Below are 26,813 nucleotides of genomic sequence, written 5' to 3' on the forward strand. Positions count from 1 at the left end.
AATAATATTATTAATCCCCATCCAAAGTAACACGCTGTAAGCTTGCCGTTCAAGTCATTGTGCTTGTCAGTTTGTACGTTCGTCCGAAGAGCAATGTAATCGTGTTTCTGAATCATTTGTTTCTAATGTAAAATCATTACTATGATATTGGGAGCGGATATTAAAAGAGCAAGAAATAGAATGATATAATTTAATATTCCCTTTGAATAAAAAAAACTTAATTGGCTTTGAATTTGAACAGGTTTTAACTGTTATACACAGAAGGCAACAATTGACATCCGATCTGTCACAATTACAATTCTGATAGGGATTCGCTCTTTGTGGGAAGAATTGTCCTTGGTGGCACTTAACGTAATTCTGGATTGTCATCAAGCAGACATAAGGGCAGGGTTAAATCCTTAAGTAAATTGAACAAGAAGCCAAATTGACAAAAGCGTCATTGAAACTGGTGTTAACACATTTGCATCCTTTTTTGTCCTAGAAAGATCCAATTACTGGCATAATACAAATCAGTGCAATTCTGAAAAATGAATTTTTGAAAAACGTTGCAAATACAATTCAGATGTCTTTGGCTTTGGCAGCATTTACTTTCATCATTATTTATTACAAGTAAAGCCCCTATATGACTATAAAGAATGTTAAACATCTCGGAGTTTATTTGTAGGGGATGTATCCAATAATGATCTTACATGGATCTATGATCTTAGGCTTGGATCGGTGGAACCACTTCTTATTTAACTTTTTTAAAGTTATAAATCAAATGGTTAGATAGGACTCAAAAAGAAACTGGCCAATAGACTCAATTGAATTAGAGAGACATGTCTCAGGGTTATAAAAGCATGATATTGTCTTATTTACCTCTTGTCGCTTTTATCACTGAACATGTGTCTTTCTAACATAATTTATTTTTGAGGTATTGGTATATTAGGTTCTGTGTCGATTACCCATCATTCATTGTCTTTTACATGATCAATTATCCTCGTACGAAAAGTAGCTATGTACGTAATTACTACAACACTGTCATATTTCAAGAGCAAATTTCATTTACTGCGTCCGCTTGAACTATTAATAATTCCAACATAGAAAAAAAGACAAACTCACGTCTTCAATATGCACGACCAATATGTTTACGAGTCAACCTTTATGTACTTACGGAATGAAATACCTATAGGTAGAAGTAGTCAAGAAAAATGTATCCATTTATGTCGCAGGTCACATAAACGTAATCAAGGGAGAGGACGTAATTTCGTTTCATGCAAACACAAAGTTAGATAAAAGTTTCATGGAAAACAAAATGTATTCGTTCAGTATGTGGCGAAAACATTCTCTTCGGCATCTAAGTTTGAAATCAGGCTCAAATATCACAAAAATACTCAAGTCCAATCTCAAACTCTGATCTCAATTATTTTTGAATTTTACTCAATATTTGTTTTCGCTGTAGAACTATGTTTTTAGAATAATGAGCAACAATGCTAGTCACGGTAATGTACAAGAGAATGTGCTTTTTAAAAATAAATAGTAATATGATAATTATCATGAATAATGTCATACTGTAATTCGAAAAGCATATTTGAGAATGAGGTTGAATTTTGACTTGAGTACTTTCGTGATATTGGGACCAGGTCTTCTCCAGCAAACATCAATTAGAGCATGCGTATGATCGCTTTCAACTATGTAAGTGATATAGCTGATCATTTAATTGACTAATTTCCTTTAACATAAATTTTCCATAGTAACACGTTGAAACAACACATTACAGGACAAAATAGAATGCTGATATAAGCTTGGAAAGTAGCAGTTCGCTTACCATGGCTATATGCTGTGAAATTGAAAGCTGGTTTAAACTCATCAATCTCCTAAAATACATTTATAAGAAATGAACGATGTGTTGCCACTTCAAATCAAGGATTGTTTCAGGAAGGCCCAATAATTGATGATTTTTTTTTTAAAATAATGGAAATATAATCCATGATCAATCAACAACTACAAGAAGGGGCTTGTACTGGTTTGATTCCCTTTGCATGGTGTCTCTTCGCATCTCGTATGATAACTTATGTATACAAGGGCATTGCTGATGAATATAATTATTAATCCCCATCTTTAAGGCACATCCAGGTCATTAATGCCTGTTTGTTTGTCCTTGTTTCCGTAGAGCAATATAATCACGTGACTGAATCAATTGCTTCTGATTAAGCATCAAGAGTACGGTTTTTGAAGCTATACAAAGAGAACATAGAATTGAGTCATACGTTTTAATATTCCTTTTATTTAAAGCAGCTCAAATAACATTGCATGAGCCACACTGGATGCAACTAATATACACAAAAAGCATTTTTTTTGCTGTTATAAAACACAATGAATAAACGGAATTATGGCAAACACCAACCACGTATAGCTCTCGAATATATTGACGTTCTTTATTCCAAGAAAGAGGGATATTGTTTTCTACGCATGTATTTGACATCCAATCCGTCACAATCACAAGTCTGATTTGGATTCGCTTATTTTAGGAGGAATTGTCCTAGTTGGCACTTAACGTAATTCTAGATTGGCATAAAGCAGACATAAAGCAGACATAAGGGCAGGGTTAAATCCTTAAGTAAATTGAGCAAGAAGCCAAATTGACAAAGAGGTAATGAAACTGGTGTGAACACATTTGCAGTTATTTTTCAAATATATGTTGCAGTTTATTTTTCGATTTCATCTTTACGACGTTTAAATAGTATTTATTTTAAAAAACATAAACACACATTATGTAATTTACTAAAACTACGAGTAAAAGTGAAAGGTTGAGGGGAAAGCCAATGGTTTATATGGAACCTCTTAGTGAAATATTCACTTACTCAAATAATAATATACAATCTCTGAATTTACTGTAACACTTATGTTGTTTTCTTTCAAATTATTGTGCAACACATTCCTTGCCAATTTTGTGCATGGTGATATATATAAATATATATTATGGTCTATATTATATGATATTATATTGCTCTATTGAGTAAAAAATGCCGGAAAAATCGTAACACAATTATGTTTAACACTCTTTGTAAATAAAGCACATGTTGTCTTAAAATAATCCATTTTCTGTCACGGAACAGCTCTGTACAATACTGATAAATGACTTTTGGAAAACTACAGTTATTATTTACATGCCTTTGACTAGGGCAGAATTGACTTTTATCAATATTTATTACAATTAAAGCCACCCTCCCTATATGACTATAAGGAATGTTCAACATCTTGGAGTTTATTTTTAGGCTGGTATCCGATATTGATTTTACTTGGATGTAAGATCTAAGACTTTAATCAAAGGAATAACATATGATTAAACTATATTTAAGAGTTAGAATACAAGTGTTTTGATTTGACTAAAAATAACTGGCCAATAGAGTGGATTGAAATTGTAAGGCAGGACAAACCATTGCCTTACTGACCTCTGTTCGCTTTTATCACTGAACATTGTTTGAGTAACAAACAATTAAAGCGATATAAATAGATGTATTTGTAGATTGAGTTATATGGCAATTACATTACATTACTATTTATGCTCTAACGGAACATTGGCTGTGTACATCCTACACCACAGCTATATTTCAAGTGCAAATTCCATTGCAAGCGTCTGGTTGAACTATACTCACATACAATGATAAGACAAAAATTTCACCTTCAATATGAACGACCAATATGTTGACGATTCAACCTATACAGGACACACTGCAATTCTGTACGTATAGGTATAATGAATAAGGCGAGAAATGTATCCAGCTTAGCTTCAGCTTCCGTATAATAAATTGCTTCGTCTAAAATATAAAACTCTCGACACATTCACATTATTAGTCAATAAGTGTGTCCAAGTATAAGACAAACGGTTTCGTTTCCTGTGAAATGATAAGATCTATGTCGAAAGTTACAAATACAACAAGATCGAATTGCTTTATATCATTTCATTTATATCAGAGAAAAGATAAAAATATGGATTATTTAAAATAAATATGAACTAAAAACAAGAAACTTGGAATACAAGATACAATATCAGATTTGTACGAGTAGGTATAACTATCAAGTGACAAGTCACCAGTCTTGATGTTGTATTTGATTATACGTGTTATATATAAAGGGCGAGGTCTGCATGCGGTAATGTACTAAAAGATTTCCTAGTTAATATCAGTTAGAACCTTTTCGCATTCACCCGTCGAAGTGATCTAGCTTATCATTTATTAGCGTTATCCATACAATAGCAGCCACTCAGGGTCGCTTTAGTTTTAAAATATAGATTTTTAATTTGAAAAGAATCGTTACTTATTGCTGAAGACGACTCTTAATGATTAAGTTAATTCTATAACTGCGCATGTGCATAAAGCCACGCCTACTGTTTGTATATACCAAGGCGCAACTTCAGTGTCAACCCTGATTTAAATGAAGACAAATTATATTGCAGTGATTGACATATCCTTTTGACAGGCGCATGGTTTACTTTTGAAGCTGATGCAATTTTGTAGGAGCTAACACTAAGTCGCTCCATTAGGTAGCTTAGTCACGAAAACATTACGTTAAAACATCGACTCATTTGCTTTAACTTGAAATATCCAATATGTTAGCATTGCAGTAATTGGAAGATCGCTGAAAATACTAACAGTTCACTGAACGTAGCTATCTGCTCTACAATCGAAAGCATGTTTAAAATCATCAATCTTCTAAGATAGAATTCCAAAGATGTCCGATTCAATTTCGATGCTATAAATAACAAAATACACGTCAACAATTTCCATTTTTCCCCGAGGTTTTCACATTAGAAAAACAATAATATATTTAATTTCAGTCGAAAGAGAGACTAAATTGCAAGACATGCTTTGTAATTTAAATCATTATTTCTTCCTTAAACACATTTATTCACTTGAGAAACAATTTTCATCGGAGAAAATTTTACTATTTGTCTGGCAAGAAACAGCAACATCTTGTATACTGGATTGGGATTGTCACTTTGGTATAATGGGTGTCAAACGGGCTAAATAACTTTCGATAAAAAGGATGGACGAGGAAGAAACTTGATGTGTAAGTAGTTAATGGAAAGAGTTGCTTTTGGTGTTTGTTTGGTTAAGGTCAAAGTCGCTGTTAATAAAATATATAAAGTTTATGTCCAATACGTTCTTCTTAGAATTAGTTTATGGTGCTTAAACCATTACTATAGAAAGCTTATGTAAAGACTAACCTGGCGATAGATGTAATGGTGATTAGTGTTCAAGGTCGAGGTCGCGGCTGCTAGAATATGTGTCAGCTCAAAAACTTAATTCTACAGAAGCTAAGCGTGTCTAAACTTGATATACAGCATTTAATACAGTGACAAATACAGGGCCCAGTAGTCGAAAGTTCGAAATAAAACCCTGTTTAGGAGCGTAAGTTAAGGGTCAAAACGCTAATGAACTATAGACACAATATTTATGCGAAAAGCTACAGAAACAAGCTCAGTAGCAAAAAAATTAAACATAAACTCGGTTTAATGACACTGGGTAAACGCCAAAGACATATAACATAAAATCACAAACAAGAAACATGAAAGAACAGCACAAAACTCCACAAGCAGCACAGTGCATACATACTATATATAAAAATCTAGGTAGTTTATCAAGGATTGTTAGGTACCGCCTTCGAACGGTCAGTAAAATGCAAATTAGCAAACTAATTTACATCACACGCACAAAGAAAAACACCAAAGACAAACTTACACCACATACAAAAATACAAACACCACGACGAAAACATTCCTTTATCAAAATTGCATTACCGTTAAATGATGGGATTACCGCCTTGGAACAGTCGTGAAACAAGAGTTCACTTAATCTCGAGTCTACTGGGGGCTAAAACTAGTTAGCATTGCAATAACTTTAAACTTGTCCCATCAAGATGTTTTAATAGGAACATGGGATCAGCGGCTTAAATGGAAAGGTCATTGGTAATAAACTTAGACGAAATGGTTTAGTCAATAATGTTATTAAAACTGTACCAACATTATGTTTCGTCTTTAAGAATATAAAACTATGAACAAAAAGTTTATTTTCCAAGTTGTGCAATATTTAAATATTGAATATTGCTATACAAGATTAATAGGGTAACTACTAAAAGGCTGATTAAAATGAGGTATGAGGTACTACTTTAATTCGATTACAGACTAATCGAATGTCATGTATGAGTAATGTTTGTTAGCACTTTATTCAATTAGGTTCTGCGATATCCAGGAAAACGATAATTTACTTCATATTATTTACCGAGATTTACATTATTTCTTGTCATTAGCGGTAGCAAATGAAACAAGAACATTAATTCACTTTGTATCAACAACTGTTAATCTCATCTTACAATTATAAGTATATTGGCTTTCGTAAATTTCACAACGTATTCTAAACGCACAACAACATAATAAATAATCAGCCAATAAGCCGATTGTTTATAACTTTGTTAAGGTTAACAACGTGATTAACGATATCATTGTTAACTTTTTAAAGTGAAAAATGTGTTTATGTGCTCAGATATTTAGATAAACACTAGTACAGCTGAAACACTTGTCTCAAATATTGTAAGAAATATTGCAGATCACAAATGTATTGATTATTAATAGGGATGCAAAAGATTGTTCGAATATTCGAATATTCGATCGAACGTGTGGTATTCGAATGTCAAAATCGGTATTCGAATATTCGATGATTTTGTTTTAATAATGAAAAATAAACGTTTGTGCTACCACTGTCTTGTTGTGCATTCTTTTTGCTTGTATTGTTTTACAACGAATACTCCGTAGTGTCTGAGGCGTGGATGTGATGACAATACGCTTTACACGCGTCATAGGTCAATAATGGACATATCGTCAGGGTCTATAAACGAGCTAATAGACAAGTAATATTCGGCAATTTTAATGATTGAACGATTTACGGAATCGGTCACCAAAGTGTTGCCTTGGCTGCCGATTTACCGGTGCATCGCTGTGATGATGTGAAATGCATGTGCTAGTAGTGGCTATAAACTGTTTTCCATGTTTTAATATAACGTTCGTGCTATGAAATGTAATTGTATAGAATATAATATAATGATATAGTTCCTGTATTATTATACAATAGATGAATCAAATTCATGGTTATTTTCGTTTTATTATTTAACAAGTTCCCGAGTTGGTTTGAATTGTTCATAGTTATATTAAGTACAGGTCATTCTCAGAACGTTCGTCCTAAAGAACGAACCTCCGTTGGCGCATCACGACATTCAATTTACAGTCTTCGCCTTGTTTACAAATTTGAATTCAAGGGAATGAACAAATTTGAAGTTGTTTCTTGTATAATCAAATTCTATTGCGTTTTGTTGGATTCATTGTTTTGACAATGGGGAATTTCAGATGCTAATTTTGGGAAAGATCAGGATGCTTTGCGTGTACTGTCTAAGACAAAGAAGGATAAAAAATGCCGCGGTGACTATTGTGAATAATTATGAAAGTCCACTACACTGCTTAAATATTCATTTTGGTAATCGAATATTCGAATATTCGATCAAAAGAATTACCGAATAATCGAATATCAAGTTTGCCATTCATTCGCATCCCTAATTATTAAACATTCAGAGCACTAATGATTTTATGACGTTATCAACGTTGCTAACATTCACAGAATTCGGAACAATCGGATCTTTATGTACCGACGTATTAACCGAACAGACATATATTTATCTTTACACCAGTTTACCTTTGTATTAGACATACATTTATCAACTGTGAATGTCACTTATAATGCGAGCAGGAAGCAATGTATCCTTAGTTTAAATTATAAACTATGACTTGAAGGACAATCAAATCCAAGCTATTTCGTGAAGGGTTTTGAATAAAGCCTAAAATCCAACGCGCACAGCTATCGGTATTTCAGGAAGCCCACTACTTCATTCCGTTTCCACTTATTTTATAATTTGGAAAAGTGGCTGACACAACATCGTTGTGCATGTGTATTCTGAGGTTACCAAAGAATGCAACTCTTCCGAATAAATCGCGTGTGACAAATAAATACTCTTCAACTTCAAGAATATACCATGTCACAATTTAGGGGAGTTGTAACTAAAAAATAGAAAAGAAAACACGACGTTGGCTAAGATTACGTTTAGGTTACCATACCGCAACACTGTAACTTTATTGATATGTATTCATGATTACGAGATTTTCCCAGGGAAATGTGTCATGGTACTTGATAAAGCAGAGCGTCATAGTGAACTGGTGACATCCAATGGTAAGCTGTCGGATATGTCCTTTTCGGAGACAACGTGTGATCATTCCCGATGGTTGTATATGGCAACATATCTGTCACAATCACTGGTCTGATTGAAATTCGCAATTTTGTGTAATTGACCTCAGTGACACAAAATGTGATGCTAGATTTGCTTAGGAATTAAATAAGCCAAAATGTGACGGAGCATACTTCTAACGTTGCGCATTTGCTATCACATAACAACATAGACGTTTTTGTTCATTCAAGATGAAGAAAAACTGTGATGAGTTATACTATTGACGGATGTATCGCTTTCTTTGTATAGACTGCATCTCATTTTGTCGTGTCTTTTATCTGGCATTTTATTTAAAGCATCTTATTCTCAGCGTTTTTTCAGATTTGATTTTTCTTTTCATAGCTTATTTCCAGTATTCTTTAGAACAGGGAATTTCAGGGTATTTCCAGTATTCTTAAGAACAGGGAAAGAAAACGCATGCATTTCTGCTACTGCGCCTTCTCACATAACTTCCTCAGTTTTAAATAAGTTTTTTTATAATCCAATATGTATTTTTATTAGAAACAGGAACACGCTTTTATGTTGGCAAGGAAAACAGATGCGAAAAATACCCATAGGGGCTATAAGATTATACGGTTTGAACTGTGATTTTATCACAGTGGGGTAAATTTTAGAGAAGTTAAATGGAAATCCCGTGTGACAGTGCTATACACTGTTCGCGTTTAAGAACCAGGGTAGCTATTACCAGATTTACATTCTGTCTGTGCACTATGCCCTAATATAACCTTATATGGCTAACAATCTTATCGGAGCACTTATCGATATGGTCTGCAGTATCGACGATTAAGTGTTAACTTACCGAAAGATACGTGATGCAAGTCAACAGAAGAACGTGCAGGGGTTGGATTGTGTAAGCAGTAACATAATTAACTTGATTTAGCAAATTAAAAAGAAATTATTTTTTTTTCAAATTGAACACATTGCTGATACGAAAACAATTATTAAATGTCACAGCTTAAAAACAAATAACAATCATAAGCGGTAATATGTTTTGCGAGTTACAAAAATAAATCAGTACCGAGAAAATTTTACACAAAAGTCGAAATTCTTTACTCGTAGGATCTTTTGATTATCGTTATATGCAGAACTGAGAGAAGTTTGTATGTTCATCGCTATAATATCGATGATGCAAGCTGCTCATGCTCATTATAATGTTACAATTCATTATCATCGAATTGGCAAACAGTTAAACTTTAGGCATATCCTAAAGTTTCTTTGAATATTATGTTGTTTGATCAAAGGTTGACGTAATCGAAATATTTCAATATATGTTTCTATAATTAGACAGCTTTCCAAAGTTGTTTTTGTCACGTTAGTTTTAACGACGCGAAAGTAGTTTATAGACTACACAAAGCAGTAGAATAATATGAAATCAAAAAACGACATAATGCTGATACTGAATCTTCAATACGGCGTGCTCTTTTTTCATTGTTGTATTTGGGACGGAAATTGACAGGCAAAAGCGAATATTTGCAATGGGATGGATTCAAACACATTTTGGAGGTTAAATATTCCGTAACGTCCTGTACTACGTGCTATCACCGTGATATTTACTTTAAATTGATATTGTGGAACGGCAATATATATAAACTGATATAATAGTTAATATGACGTAAGGATGAAAAATTCCGTCACAGTCTTCTTAGGCTATACATAGATAGACGGTACCCAAGACTTGGCGCCTTTCGAAAAATATGTGAAAGGATATTTGATTAAATGGTTTTCTTTTTATCTTTTTTATATAGTGGTTTTTTAAGCGATACATTGCGTATTTAACTGCATGAATATATAGTTTTTGACCTTAGCGTTTACTTCGGAGTATGAAATATGTTTTTTATTGTTTAAGAGTTCTAGCCATGAATCTTTTGCCATTACACAGGGTGAACAGAGGCAACTCGGTTTGATCATGGGCCGAATTTTTCGAGATTTTGACTCGTGATTATGGAGAAACTATATTTTCACGAGCGATCTTGCACTGAAACAAACAAATATCCTCTATTTCTTTTATGTTTTTTGATTTTTTTTTTATTTTTTCTATGCTGTGAAAATATCGCATATTTTTCACTGCTTTTTAAGATTTTGGTTTCCGTTTTCGCTTAACAAAGGAGACGTAGCGTTCAATGTGCTATGTTGAAAATCTTAAAAGTGGTGTCAAAAAAACACCACTACATGATCAATATCTATTTTACTGAACCTCTAAGCAAATTATTAACATGTTCAATAGTATTTAACATAAAAAACAACAACAGAAAAGTGCTTGATGTAAACTCATAGTTTATTTCACTCGTGATGAAACATAATTTTTTTAATTGTTTTACTCGCGCATGAGCAGCTCTTAAAAAAGGGTATTCTATCTTCTATCTGTGAAATAAATTCATACCTCACATATTTCGTCTGCGAAAGAGGAATCAATTTCGAGCAAGATAAGTCGTGAATTTAGTGCCTTAAAATACCAAACAAGCTTAGAATAAGTAGATTTTAATATTTTCTGGCATTATCGCCCTACAATGATGTTCAATTCGTCTAGACTGCGGGTGATATATTTTTTGTTGATATCGTTAATGCTCTTTTGCTGCTGATGATGATTATGTTGTTGTTTATGGTGATGGTGATGTTAACAAGATCACATATTGAAATCAAAGCATTCAACATAATTTTCAAACCTCTCCAGACATCGGATTAAGTCTTGGAGTATTAGTTTCCTAACCACTCAATGCACTTTTAATAGCAACTTTCCCCTTCATACTTGATGTTAAGCGCATTTGTCAGACATGATGCTAATACAACTCTCTGTAGAGGTGATTGATGGTTATTTGAAAGAGTATCATCACAACGTTCGTCGACCAATATTAGGAACAAAAGTTTCTGTTTTCTAAATAAATCAAATATTAGGTACAAATACGAGTGACAATAACGATTGTTATGCTCCGTATATATATGTCTAGGAACGAAAACTCGCCAAACCACTATGTGAAAAGGCACATTATACCAATTCGGAAGTGAATACTTAGTGGTACATGCGGGTTTTTTTAACAGACGACAGTGATTAAATGCATGACTTTACAATCTCAGACCAATGGCTACTTTATTTTTGTGTTGGTTTTCAAGATCAATTGGTTGTGATTTAAAAGCACTTGCTTCATCATGCTGGATCTATTTGGTCTCGTTTAATTCTTTACATCTTTACAACATTGTATACACTCCTACGCGGGTTAATGTGATGTGTTCTCATACGTAGTGGTTACATACAACCAAGTTGTTTTTATCTTATGTTACTCAAATATATTCTCTTACATTCCGACTTCCTCTTTTCAAGTCTTATATTTTCAACATGATAATAATATGAGGTTAAATAGTTTAAAGCTTGCGCTAGATTCTTGCAAAAACATATCTTCTTTGGAATAATGATGCGATGTTTGGTCAATATTGCTTAACCCTTTCGAGAGTTAAATACCTTTGTAGCAATTGTTGACGATGGCTATTTAATGATAGCAAGTAAGCACTTAATGCCACAATTTGCTTTTCTTGAAATGATTTGGAGGGCAAATGGTATTGTATAAAGATGGATACATTTATTTCGTGTTTTCTTTCTTTTGTTATTTTTGCATAAATTAATTTAAACTTACGATGCTTCGAGAAACAGTAAGCTGACGAACTTTCGAGAACACCTCAGTACGTTTAGCTCGGGGTTAAAGTGATAGTTTATGATGGCGATCAGAATATGATTTTATATAGTTGTATAAGTATCCTGCCGTAATATCTTTCTTGCGTAATTAACGAATGTAAATCATCTCAATCTTAACGATAAAGGTTTTCAACCTCGATGGTATAATTTTGATCGAATATAGCAATACATACAACAAACATGTATAGAGTTCCTTGCTTAATTCAATTCGGAAATAATTCTTGAAACGATAAAAGTACGAGCGACAAGCGTAAAGATCGAGCACAGTTGTTCATTCTATATATCTGATAAACCAATGCGACGTCTTATCCTTTTAAGAGCGACTGATTTATCTCAATTTAGACCGTTTGGCAACGCACTATTAGGGTCTACTGTCTGTAAATGAGGAGAAGCTACTGATGCTCATTTAAAAATATACAGTTTCGATCGAGGGTCTGTAGCTTTTTTAATTACTCTTTTTGGCCTAAGTTTTCAATTTCTTACGAAGACCTTTGTTATAATATTGCAGATAAATAATGTTTTATTTAAATATTCATAGTTCATACATTTTTTGACAGTAGTTTAAAGATAAAAGGTATCAAGTATTCGTATTTAAAATCAATGATACATATTGACAAGCCAATTGACATACTGAGGATACATATTAGAAATCTCATGTTAGGCGTTCGGTACGATTAGAGGTCCAGGCGGAACTAAACAACATATCACTAATACAATGTCCACATAAGGTGCGTAAACAGTGTTTATTTTTACATTTCCGACCGGCCCTATCTTTTCCTCCCGACCCGTAACATGTTTCGTCATGTCCTAAAAACGGTGCATTTTAACTGAATATATTCGAATTTTATATCTAACATTGATTTACCCTGATATAGTCGGTTTAGTACGGAATGTATATTAACAAAATAAAAATAAGAAAAAAAATATGCCTACCTTCAAAACCCTTTAGTTTTTTGCAGATGTTAGTGGAAACAAATAACTGTGAGGCCTTATTACATGTCTGATTAATATACCAAACATATGACAAAACCTACTGATATTCAATATAAAGGGGCATTACTCTGGGTTACTTTTATTTCTGCACAACAATTTATGATACAAAAAACACATGTAATGCCTGGCTGTATAATCGTTGGTGTTGGGCAATATCGTATGTACCAAATGAGCTTGATCTATTTTTATTGAACGTCTTTTTACAAAGTTTCTTGTATTTCCAATAGTGTGGTTGTTTGCTTCGGACAATATGCAAGCGACATAGCCATATCCCCGATAACATTAGGTTTCATGTGCGCACATTATGGAATCAATTTACATGTGATACCAAATTTACATCAGAGTACTCCCGATCTCTTTATATTATTGCCTTGGTAACAATAGGATATTTCTCACTTGTCTGAACTAAAACATAAGGCATGACAACAGGAACTAAAGCGATAATTAACTAGACACAAACGTAATAACACCGCATTCAGAGACAAACACCACAATCAGACCACGCACGCCACAAAATATCTTTACCGATAAATGGCACAAGGCAATGATTCAAGAGACAAATAACCAGAGACACAAAACATTTAAACACCCAAAACAGACTATACATGCATCATGATAATGAACTGTAATGAAAACTTTCAGGGTTTCAACGGGGTATTAAACCATTTAAACGTGGATATAACCTCATATTTGTCACAACATTTATCAAAACTTATAAAAACCCATATATCTCTAAGCCTCAACGGAGACAGCCTTAACTTATAATTCTTCCTGATGTCAAAACGAAATGATTCGAAAAGCTTCCAAACAGTCTATTATATATTAGGTGTCATTGGCTTGCTTTAGTATTTCAATAGAAATGTTCTCCAAGATAAATAAGCCAAAATAGTTTAAAGTCTATCTTGTTAGAGGTTGTTAATTCTCCGGAAGTTAGACTGAAAAATAGAGTTTCATTTAATTATCCATTTAATACTGGAAATGGTCGGTTTCAGAAATCCATCTGCTTTAAGAAAAGAAAAGAGACGAAATATGAAAATAACCAGCTTTCTGTTTAACAATATTCGCTGTTGATTGATGCACCCTAAGTATTCGGTAATTCCACTTAATTAAATGCAATGGGATCGTTTTTGCATAAACAGGCAAGGAAGCTACAAACCTATTGCGATGGTATGGAATGGAGTTAAATGTAAGACAGAGAAACAAACGATACCACACGAGGCAAAACATGAACAAATATTATTAAACTGTTTCGTTACGGCTGTTCAGCATAAATTTCAAATGAATCATAATTTCCATTTTGTGAATTCGTCTTAACGTATTTGTAGTGCAGGGATCGTATTAATTTACTCAATTGTCAGAGGTTTATCTAAGCATAATACATATTTTGAAACGATTCGAAGAAAGTTATTATAACTTAAACTAAGCCACACTTGTTTGTACCACGTTGCGCGAGCTTGTGGTCTTGTGGTGCGGTGGAAACCGGAAAACCCAGAAAACCCTAACATGTCCCGCTTGGTGAATTTTAACCAAACCCTGATGAAGCTAAGAAATCGAACCTTGCCTTGGTTTCTCACTAACTCAGATTCAGGACATTAAACAAGACGAGTTAATCACGCACACTAGAGTGTAGAGTGAGATATATAATATATATTTATTAAGGTATCAAGTCATCTGCAAATATGTCTGTCAGTAACATGTCTGCAAGATAGCCGAAAAACAAATCAGTTAGTCGTCATCCTTTGAACATCTAACAATATCTAAAATAAGTTTATTTTACTTGCATGTCATTTTGTTTTGCTGTTATTCAACAAAGCGAATCTGTTTGGTTCATCCAAGACTCATTCACATTACCCACTGAAACCAGTTTGACCCGGTTCAGGGCCCTATACAAAAGTTTAAAGCCAATAGCTCCGAATTGAAATTTATGTTGAAGAAATACTTAGTTCTAATTCGTTTTTGTTCCTCGAGATGTCACTCCTGAAAGAGCAACAACCATTGTTTGCTTCTTTAAATGCTTTCCTTTAATCCCAAAGAACAAAATATCCCTGCCTTCAGGTCAAGAAGACACAGAATCCCTATAGACTAATAATCGTCTTGTCATACCATTATTTCTGTTGTCCATGTTAATGAGACGCAACATTTCGTTAATGAATAAGTTGAACAAGCATTGATCTTAAGGCATTTTAAATTCTTAATAGAAATACACCTGACAATAGTACGATGTACGGAACGGGCACATCAAAAGGTTTCAAAGCTAGTTATCGAAGCACTCCAGACGTCGGATTAAGACTTGGAGTATTAGTTTTCTTACCATACAATGCATTTTTAATAGCAACTTTCCTCTTCATACTTGATGTTGAGCGCGTTTGTCAGACATGATGCTAATACAACTGTCCCTGTAGAAGTGATTGATGGCTATCTGAAACAGTATCATCACAACGGTTGGTCGAGAAATATTAAGAACAAAAGTTTCTGTGTTCTATATAAACCAAATATTACGTTCAGAAACGAGTGATAACACCGATTGCTATGCTCCGTAAATAAACATTAAGAAAGGAAAACTAGCCAAAACACAAATTGATGAACTAGGCTACTTCTAATGTATCCACTAAACATGTTATCATCTGAGTATATACCTCACTTCATAAAGGGCCAATTACACCGATTCGGAAGTGTCTACTCAGTGTTACATGTGTTGTTTTTCTATTTATTAACATATGGCAGTGCCAAAAACAGGGATTTACCATCTCAGATCCTTGTCCATTTTCCATCTTTATTGGTTTTAAGGCAAATTGGTTTTTGTTTTAAATGTTTTGCTTATAATTGCTGGTTCTATTTGATCCAATTTTATTTTAACATCTTAACAACATTGTATATACTCCCAAGCGAGTTAGTGCAATATTTTCGCATACGTAGTGGTTGCATTCAACCAAATATTTATTATCTCTTATTTTACTTCACAATTCTACTCACAAATCTGACTTCATCTTTTCAAGTCTACCATATTTAACATAATAAAAAATGAGTTTAAAACGTTTAAAGGTTGAGCTAGATTCGTGAAAAAAACAGATCTCAGAAATAATAATGCGATGTTGGGTTCAAATTTCTTTACACTTTCGAGAGGAAAATACCTATGTAACAATTATTGACGATGGCTCTTTAATTATAAAAAGTAAGCACCTAATGCCACAATCTGCTTTTCTTAAAGTGACTTGGAAGGCAAATGGTAAAATACGATTCCTTCAATATGACTCAATAATATAATGATGGCGATCATAATAATTACTTATAACATAACTTACGGCGCAGGAGTGATATAACCCCAAACAATATTTTCCATATGTAACTATTGTAATAACTATGCAAATTAGTTAACCGCATCACCAAAAAAGTATTTAACCGCGCTGTCAAAAAACGTAAACAAACGTCAGAAACAATGTTTCAAACGAAATCATGTTTGTCTCAAGAAACTCAGCTCCACGATGAAACGAATGGTGAAAAAGGTTGAGCTTAATCAAAACAAACGACCCCCGGATCACAGCGTCAGAAAATATCCCGTCCAGGAATTGAATCATGACTGACAACAATGTTCGGGACACAAGAACTTTGCATCTTTATACAACCATAGCCACATAGATCCAAATCAACACAAGGAAACATCCAACATCCTGTACTCCAGTTAAATACCAGAAAAATGCTCAGTCTTTGCACACAGTTCGCCAGCAGTGCTCAAGTTCACACAGTCACTGATTCCACATGATATTTATACACTTGTTTTGTTGGATTTTACAACATCTTTGGTACTCCAATTCACGGAGGTAAAACTCATTGTGCATATCCATCAAAATGACAAAAATCCATGATGTTAACCAACAGCTACAAAGCAAATTCCCACCATTGAAAGCGACTGAGACGCTGACTAACGGTCTTTTCAAACTTAAACCGCCAAATGACATGTACACACACTAATGACGTCACGCAGTTATGACATTGCTCTAAGTATTGATTTGCTTGATTTAAATGGATTGAATATGTATCATTTTGTTTTGTTTTTAAGTGAAACCTTTGAAAATCGGTTGATAATTGAGACATGAATTATGTTTTTTTATTGCAAATAAAAGGTTTTTATGTCGGGCTATTTTTTCCCTGCGGATGAGGCATCAAAATAGCACTCAATGTTACTTTTTCGCTTCAGGACACGACAATGTGTATTGAAGAAACTTTGACCTATATTTCGACCGTAATATATCACCATTACAATGTAATCACCAACCCTATTTTTCCTCCTGATGCTACACTTAATTTTTCAGAAGTGTGCATTAATTTTAGGTGATATTTTAAATTTTTACCTTTTTTCCCATTTTTTTTTAAATGCTTATTTACCCTGATATAGTCGATTAAGCACAGAGTCACTGTTAAAAAAAATAAAAAAAAGAGTTCTGCTTACCCACCTACCCTATTGTTTGGAGATGTTATATTTATTTGGCACTATAACTTGGCATATTATTATACATGACATCAACATTAAACAAAATCTAGTGTATTTCAATATAAAAGGGCATTTCTCTGGGTTAATGTTATATCTGCACATCAATATAATAATACTACCAAAATTTACCGATAAATGATACACTCTATAGAGGCAGAAGGCTCGAGCGATAACTATATAGACACGATAAATGGTACACTATATAGAAGAACAAGACAAGGACTTGAGCGATAATTTACTAGACACCAACGTTTTTAAACCGCATTCAAAGAGGCAAACACCTCAAACAGACCACATATGCAACAAAATATCTTTACCGATAAATCGAACACAATATAGAGGCACAAGGCAATGATTCAACAGACAATGAACTAGAGAAACCAAACCTTCTAAGACCACAAACAGACTACACATTCATCGTGATAATGAACAGTCAGGGGACACTTTAAGGATTTCACCGGGGGATTTAACCATTTTGCGTCTACAGAACCTCATACTTGACACAATATTTATCAACACTTACAGTAAAAACCATCAATTTCTAAGTCTCAACGGAGCCAGCATCAAATTGAATATTCTTCCAGATGTCAACATGAAATGATTTCAAAAGCTTCCAAACAGTCTATTATTTATTAGGTGTCATCGGCTGGTCTCGGTTTTTAAATGGAAATGTTCTTAAAGATAGCCAAGTATATCTCGTTAGAAGTTGGTAATTCGCCGGAAATTTGATTTCCTAATACCCTTTGATTTAATTAACCGTTTAATACTGGGAAATGTAAGTATTAGAAATCCATATGTTATTTGAAAAACAAACCAAAATGAAAGATAAAAAGCACCAAATTTCTGTTTAACAAGATACGCTGTTCATGTATTTTCCTTACTTATTCGGTAATTCAACCATATAAAATGCAATTGGGTCTTTCTGCAGGCAATAAGCTGTCAACCTACTTTGATCTTAAAACGGGGAAACAAACAAAACCACTAGAGGCAAAATATGAACAACTATTAAAAACCTGTTTCTTCACGGCCGTTAAATTACAAATAAATCATATTGTCCTATTATGAACTCGGCCAAACGTGTTTGTAGTCAAGGGGCCGCATTCTCTAACACTTGAGTCTGTGTTATTTATTTAAAACGATTGTGATGGAAATGATAATAACTTATACAAGACTTACTAAGTCACTCTCGTTTGTACGATGATGCGCGAAACTGTGGTCTTGTGTCGTGATTGAAGCCGAAGTACCCAGAAAAAACCCACGTGTTCTGATTGGTGACCATGAACCAAACTCACATGTACATATGCCAGGAATCGAACCCGGGTCGGCGCTTAGTTTGAGACTCAAGAGTTAGAAAACTTAATTCTTAAAAATATCGATAGTATAACTTTTTTTAACAAAAGATGCATGTTTGAATGTTCAACAGAATACATGTAGTTGCATCATTTCTAACCATATTTACTCCTGGTAAGTCTTTAGTAGTATTTCTACATAAACATTAAAGTTTTGCTTATCTGCACCTTTTTAATTCAGGACATCAGTAAATACGGGCTCTAGAAAAACAACAACGGGTGCTAGAGTGTAAAGTGAGACAGTTCGTTCATATTGACCATGGTAACACGCCATCAGCAATTATGCCTGTCAGAATCATATCCGTTTGATAACTGAAGGACAAACCACTTCTTCGAAATTCTTTGAATATCTTATATTCTTATAAAAAGTTAACTTTACTTTCATTTCATTTTGAAGCTGGCTTTATTGTCAACAAACCGGTTTTGAACATCACAGACTCTTCCACACTCTACAACGAAACCTGTTTGAACCAGTCCGTATTCAAAGATAAAAGGCAAAAGCTATAAATAAAAGTATTGTTGAAAAATACTTAAGTTCATATTCGCTTTCATCCCTCAAGATGCCTTTCTTAAGGACGATTTACAAAATGAAGGAAGAAATATTCCATTGAAGCAAACATCCGTGCCTTCAGGTTAAGTAAACACAGAATCCCTACAGATCTAATAATCGTGTTGTCGTCCCATTATTCAAATGTGTTTTCTATTCCTGATGTCCATGTTAACGACAGGCAATTATCCGTTAATTTATAAGTTGAACAAGCATTGATTCTAATGTTTCTTAAAGTGGTAGGAAAAATACATGTGACAATAGTGCGATGTTTGGAATGGGTACATCATGAGGTTTAAAGGAGGGTTCTACGAAAAACATTTAAGTCATTTCTAAAGCTGTTTAGCCTACTTAGGTGTCTTTGTTGTGAAAACACTAAAGACATTCGAGAAAAGCTATCATATTTCTTTGATATATATAACAATTTTCAAAAAGGTGTTTATATGAAATCAATTTTAATTATACAATAAATCCAAGCTTAATATTTCACACCTATAACCAGATAGTTTTCCATTCGACCAGACTACAATCGGAATAGCAAATAATGTTAGATTCCTTGAGTTTTAATGTTCCACTACTAGTATACGTTGTTTTATAAAAGCCATTATTTTTAAAGGATTTTGATTAAAAAAAATTTTTAATATGTTTTGCCCGTAAAGATCCGTTTGAGTTATGGCTTGAAAACATCACTCCTACTGTCAGGTAACTGAGTGCCATTACACTGTACAATTCTGGCCAGATTGTAGTCCACTGACACAGAACAATTCTGACCCGATTGCTGTACATTGACTCAGTATAATTTTGACCTAATTTCAGACCATTGACACAGTACAGTTCTGACAGGAGTGCATTCTATGAACACAGAACAATTCTAATATGAGGTCAGTCCATCGCCACAGTGCAATTCAGCCATATTGGCAGTCCAATGACACAGTGCAATTCTTACACGAGGGAAGTCCATTGACAAAGTGCAATTCTTACACGAGGACAGTCCATTGACACAGTGCAATTCGGACCTGATTGCAGTACTTTGATACACTCCAATTCTGACCTAATTGCAGTCAACTGACAGTAAAATTCTAACCAAATTACAGACAATTGACATAGTATAATTCTGACCAGATTGCAGTCCATTCACACAGTAAATGTCAGCCAAGATTGCAGTCCATTGACACAGTGCAATTCTGACCACATTGCAGACCATTGACGCAGTACAATTTTGACATGATTGCAGGTCATTGATACAGTACAATTGTACCCTGATTGTAGTCCATTGACACAGTACAATTCTGACCTGATTGCAGGTCATTGATACAATAAAATTGTACACTGATTGCAGTCCATTGACACAGTACAAGTCTGACCTGATAGAGTCCCTTGACACAGCACAATTCTGGCCTGATTGAAGTCCATTGACATTATACAATATCATCTCAAGGACTTTCCTATTTGAGAGAACGAAAGAACTTTCGTCTCAAAAGCACAGAGGCTTTTCCAATAAAGATAAACATGTCAAACACAGACACATATATTTCTTCTTGTTCTGGAGAAATTAGTTTTTGCACTGATCCGGAGTTGAGTATAATTCTTCCCCTGTCGTTCATTTGTTATTTAAGAACACATTTTTGTAACATACGTGTTCTTGCTCTTCCTGACAATGATGTATTAACATATAAATTATTTAGCTTTAAAATTTAAAAGTCTTACTGCGTAGCGGCGATTATGTTGATCGCAATATTCCATATAATTAGAGAACCTCATTGTGAATAATAATTATGATGCTCATTATATCAGATTTTTAAACAGTTTCATACATGGAGGAAAAGACGTGTCGAGGATAGGTCATATCGATAGTTTTTTAGTGTATACCGTCGTATTAAAGATGTTTTGAATGCATATTTTTCTTCAAATTAACTAATAATTTTACTGTATTTGCCTTTCTTGGAAATTGGTTGTCCTCACAAACACGTTGAGGCAATTTTCTGAAGTGTTCATTTTCGCAGACATCACATCACACATGAATATGATGATTCTAGGTTACGATAAACAGAAACAAAACTGTGACTAATAATTCCAAGGCTTATGCAACGAACGATTATAAAAAAATACGTGAAATGCTAAATGCACATGTTTCAGTAGAGAAAAACAAATAATGTTGATCTAAACTTTCTGTCAAATAATTGACCTGCTTTAAAGCATGTTTGACATATCACGTGAGTGTGAGCAATTTCTCCTAATGTTGATTTTATTCTTTTATTCTGAAGGCAGTGATAGACAATTAACTTTACATTGCTTCGATTACTTTTTTTTTTTTGGGGGGGGGGCGGTAGTTGTCCCGACCGTTTTCGACCAAAGTGAACGTTGGGGTCCTCGAATTGATTTGCTTGGGATACAGGGCTATCCGTTAGCAGTAAAATAACCGGTGCAAGCCAATGCAGCTTCATATAGGAGTTTTTCAATAATTGTGTTTTGTTCTCAATTATCTTCTTAAACATATATGTTGAATAATTTTTCTATGTTCGATTTATTTTCCGCGTTTGTATAATGACGCATCCATAGTTTTGCTATATCAATACAAAGTTTTAAACCTTTAATTTGCTTAGTCCAGCAGTGTAGAATGGCTGTCATTGAATGACTGCATCGTTGTTATTTGCAGGTGGATTCGGCCGTTGAGTAATTCAATTTACTGTTACATTTTATATGATTGTTCGACTCTTTTCTTTTCGTTTTCAAATGTATGCTAGCTAAGATTAAACTTTAATTTCTAATATTGTACATATTTATAAACGTTGAAACACGCGTACGTGTGAAGTGATCAGCAAACACAGTACTTTTATCTTCCCAGTGAACTCGTGCTCCTGACGTACAATGCTTTCACTTATTTCAATATGACCTAAATACCTTGACATACACCTTAAGAATAATGACTAACTATATATGTTGGTCATTAATATTTTTCATAAAGTCCGACTGTCCGAAGCTCAAAGACCAATTTAATGACCGATACCATTTTCATTTCACAAAAAAAATAATGTTCATCTAAATCTCGTGTTTTACTGATCTTTATGGTGATCTCATCGTTTATTGATAAAGCTATGTTGATGCGTTTCTGGTCCGTTTGTTTTGTTTGATCGTTCGTGTCTCTTGTTAATGTCGTTTCTGCCCTTTCCTTGTTCCGCTTAAAGGGGTAAATATTTCGATGTTTAAAACTAAGCTTGTTTTACCAAATATTTAATTATACTATTGCAAATAGTATGTGAACAGTGAAACAGTGAAACAACCTTTGAACATTCCGTAACATGTAATTCTAGCATTTCATGTGTTGATATTTAATATGAATGCGCATAGCTGGATAGTGTAAATTTGCATGATCGGATAATTTAGTGGTATAGTGGATTAGTTTCTAAATAAGAAGTCTTGCACATTTTGACGCTCTTTGATCATTTGCCTAAAACGGCATGTAAACGATAAATATACTTCACATGGAAGTAATCCGATATCAACCGGCGCCAATGTCTTATTTTTGACAGAGAATATCAGATATCAGATATCAACAACATTACAAAATTGCATACACCGACTGCAACACCAAAATATTCAATTTTTGTTCTGAAACTTCTGTTATAAATACGTATGCATTATGAAACTTCCTCCTGTAGATGTTCACCGTTCTGCTTAATTTTGTTTCGAACCTTACCTTATGTCTACAAAACAGGGTTAAACAAATGGGCTTGTACCTTTTCTGTCACATTGATATATAAACTATAGAAACATTTTAAAACACTGACAAATCCATTGAACAGGCCGTTATACAATTACCATGTGACCGTTGCATTAGATATATCAAAGTTAAACATGTTTAAGCATATCATGCATACTGTAAATTGTTTATATTGTTAATCTTGGTGTCTAACCATGAGTGTCAACTTCGAGGATTTGCACATTTAAAACTCATTTTAATAATGTTCATACTAACGCATGCAAAACGAATAATACCATGCACATAACAAAACTGATATCAACCTGCGCAATTCTGTAAGTGCACATAGAGGATATCAAATTATCAACTATATCAACCTACGCATTTGTTTAAGTGCTCAACATCCAATGAGTCATTTGTCGATACTACATGTAGCTATATTAAGTCATATTTTGATTCGTCGGCCCATAAATTGTTTTCGAATTTCCGACTTTGTCCAATATCGTTTCAACAACAAAACTCGAATCCAACATCAATGCGTGCATTGAAAAAAAACATAATTGTTTAAACGGGTCAACCAAAAAAAAACAGAAGTCGATATAAAGACAATAATAAGACAGAGAGAGGGAAAATGAGAGTGATACAATTAAGACTCATATACTAATTCAAATGTCTGTTGTCTAGTTCGACAAAAACCCACATTGCATGATGGGAAAATGTATACGAAATAAATCAGACCAAATATAATCGATACAGACGACGAAAGTGTAAAACTCAAGTATTAATACTGGCACGTCCAGTAGGGGGCTAAACTTTAGCTTAAAACGGTTTTTTCTGTATTAAACAGTTTTTCCGGCGGTCATTTATTCATTACTTCTTATATCAGAACGGTTACCAGAAAGCTGGCTTTTATCCATATATTAAGCATGGCGATAAATATCAACGATATTTTAGTATACACGAGCTATTCTTGACAATATAATGCAAAACATGTACTTCATCCAACCATCGTGATTGAGATTATATACAACGCACGCTTGACGCTCATTGTGTATACTGTTGCGTCAAGCGATAGCTGTGACAGCGTAGTTTCTATAAAATATCGTACATAACAGGTTAACCATGTAAAGGACAAATAAATGTTGAAAACATCAACGCCTTATATATCTCTTTAAAAGTTTATCTGCACAGGAATTTACATTTATTATTGTTTATTGGCTTTCAACTGATGAATCCGCTTATACGTTACAGTTAATTTCCTGTATGGTTTTGGAAATTTGATAAAATACCAAAGCACCGGACCTGAAGTATTCGTTTAGTTTATGAGGATAAGACCTAGAAGCTTAAAATATGTACAATGAGTTAAACTATTAAATTTAAACAAAACTCGAAACATAAATACTTACTGATATTTATTTTCTTATTAATGATTAGTAGTTGAAATTCTTTACACAATTTGTAAAAAAAATGTTATTTTTTGTGAGAAGTGCATTTTTTTTTTTTTACATGATATAATTGTTTGGGTAGTTTACATTGAACGTTTCGTACTACAAACAGTAATGTAAGACCTCTCATTCATAAGTTTATTAAGAATAGATAACTGATATACACCTTTTATCAATTGCATTTAATAGAGAAATACTAATAAGATGAGAACTGGAGATAGTAGCTCAACGATAACCTGTCCAAGTGCACAAGTTCCAAGAACAAACAGGCAATTTTTAAGAAATACACGTCATCAGAAAAATAAGAATGGAACTGATGAATGTAATTTATATAAAATACATTTAAAGAATAGAAATAATTGTTGATAATTCAATTTCTTAAATAAATTAAGAAATTGGTAAATTACTTTTTCAATTAAAATTGATAATCTGAAGCTTAAAACTTCACTCATTATGTTTTAATTCATAAAATATGTCGATTTTCATTAGCAACAACTTAGAGTATCATATAATTGTTCTGGCTAAGATATAACACAATTTTGTATTGTATTTTTACTCCTTTCAGCAAATTATCTGTATTTGCATTGAAGGGTATTGAATTGTTCGGAAGACCATTTAATTGGAAGCCAAAATGCATTAAATGAGATTCACATAAGACAATGTGTTGTCATTTCACTATCTTCTAAACTTATTATGGCATTATTTTGACAAAATACAAATGCATTTTGATATCTCAAATGAAGGAAAATAAATCCACAAACTCCCTTTGTGCGAACATTTCCATAGAAGCGACTATCAATGTCCTAAGGGTGAGCTAATCTTATTTTAGTATTGTCATCCCATTATTCAAATTCGTTTTATATTCAATTTATCCTACATGATAAGGAGCTATCAAAATTCACTCATGTATAAAGTTAACATACATTGCCCTTAACGCGACATGGTTTTTAAGAAAAAATAAATATGGGGATATACATAGAGGACAGAATGGTCTATACCAACAATTAGATAATAGCTTTAGTAATGAGGAATGAGTAATATGTATGAGTAAGTAAACAATTGTTATATGTTTCTGTGTTAATATATGCTAATGGCCAAAAGTATTGTGCGGTCCACAAAAACTACAATATCTGTTTTGTTTTATATCGTAATCTCATAAAGTTGGTATCGATGGAAAGAGGACATTAATATGCATTCGATGAAAAAAGAATTTTGGAATTTGAGCCAGTACTGCCGGTACAGTAATGTGTTGAAAATTGGCATTGAGGATTTTGAAGGCACAGATAAAACCCATACCGGACACAACTTTTGGCCATGAGTATAATATTCCAGACTACCAATTAACTATCCAAGGGAAAATGCCTTGTGACTATGTAACTTATTGTTCTTAAGATAGACATTTGCTTTTGTTGGCACCAGGAAGTGAGGTTAAACTGGTTTATTGAATATCTTTCTGTTTGAAAATAAATCATCAAGAAACTACTAACATTTTTAATTTTGGTAGTCTGGACTATTTGAATATGGAAATATATTTGTTTATTCGAAAGTTTTCTTTTTCGGAAGTATATAAATAGCTTAAACCAATTCTTACAAATTCAGCTTCCGTTATATTTCCTTAACTCCTGATTGCACCGACACTGTGATGTTGCACATGAAGGTGTTTTAGTCATGAATATATTGTTTCCATCCAAATTTTTAATTAAGGAAAGCATTTGATTGACGTCTGTATCTGAAGGTTAAAAAAGGGCGGAGCTTAACCTTACAATAACTATAGTGTGGATACGTAACGACGCTTTCCACATATTTGCCCCATTGATGTTGAACATTAGCCTTGAATACATCGTTCAAACAAATACCCGACCCACTACCCTTGTAATTAAAAGTAAACTTTTGCATTGAAGCGCTTATTCATACTTTCAATAGTTTGAATTGTGCACAGTATCTAGTAAATGTTTTTTTTTAAACATTCAATAAAGTATTGGTCTGACCCATTATTCCGATATTAGTTTTGTTATTTATATGTATTTCACCTACGTGCTTTTAACCGGAGAGTATTTGTAAAGCATATAAAACAAATTACATAATGTACTCTAACAGTCACCGGTTTTATGCTCAAAACGTAAGCCTCCTCGCACATTCCAATTTATTTACTAAAGTGCCAATTGTTATAAAGACATCGAAGATTTTAACATCCTTGTAATCAATCAATGACAAGAAACCAATAAACAATGATTCGCCTAGATTACATGCTGTTATTTTCTGAAACAAACATTATTTCGCAATAAGGACAAAAGT

Source organism: Mya arenaria, chromosome 9 (assembly GCF_026914265.1).
Source record: "Mya arenaria isolate MELC-2E11 chromosome 9, ASM2691426v1".
NCBI lineage: Eukaryota > Metazoa > Mollusca > Bivalvia > Myida > Myidae > Mya > Mya arenaria.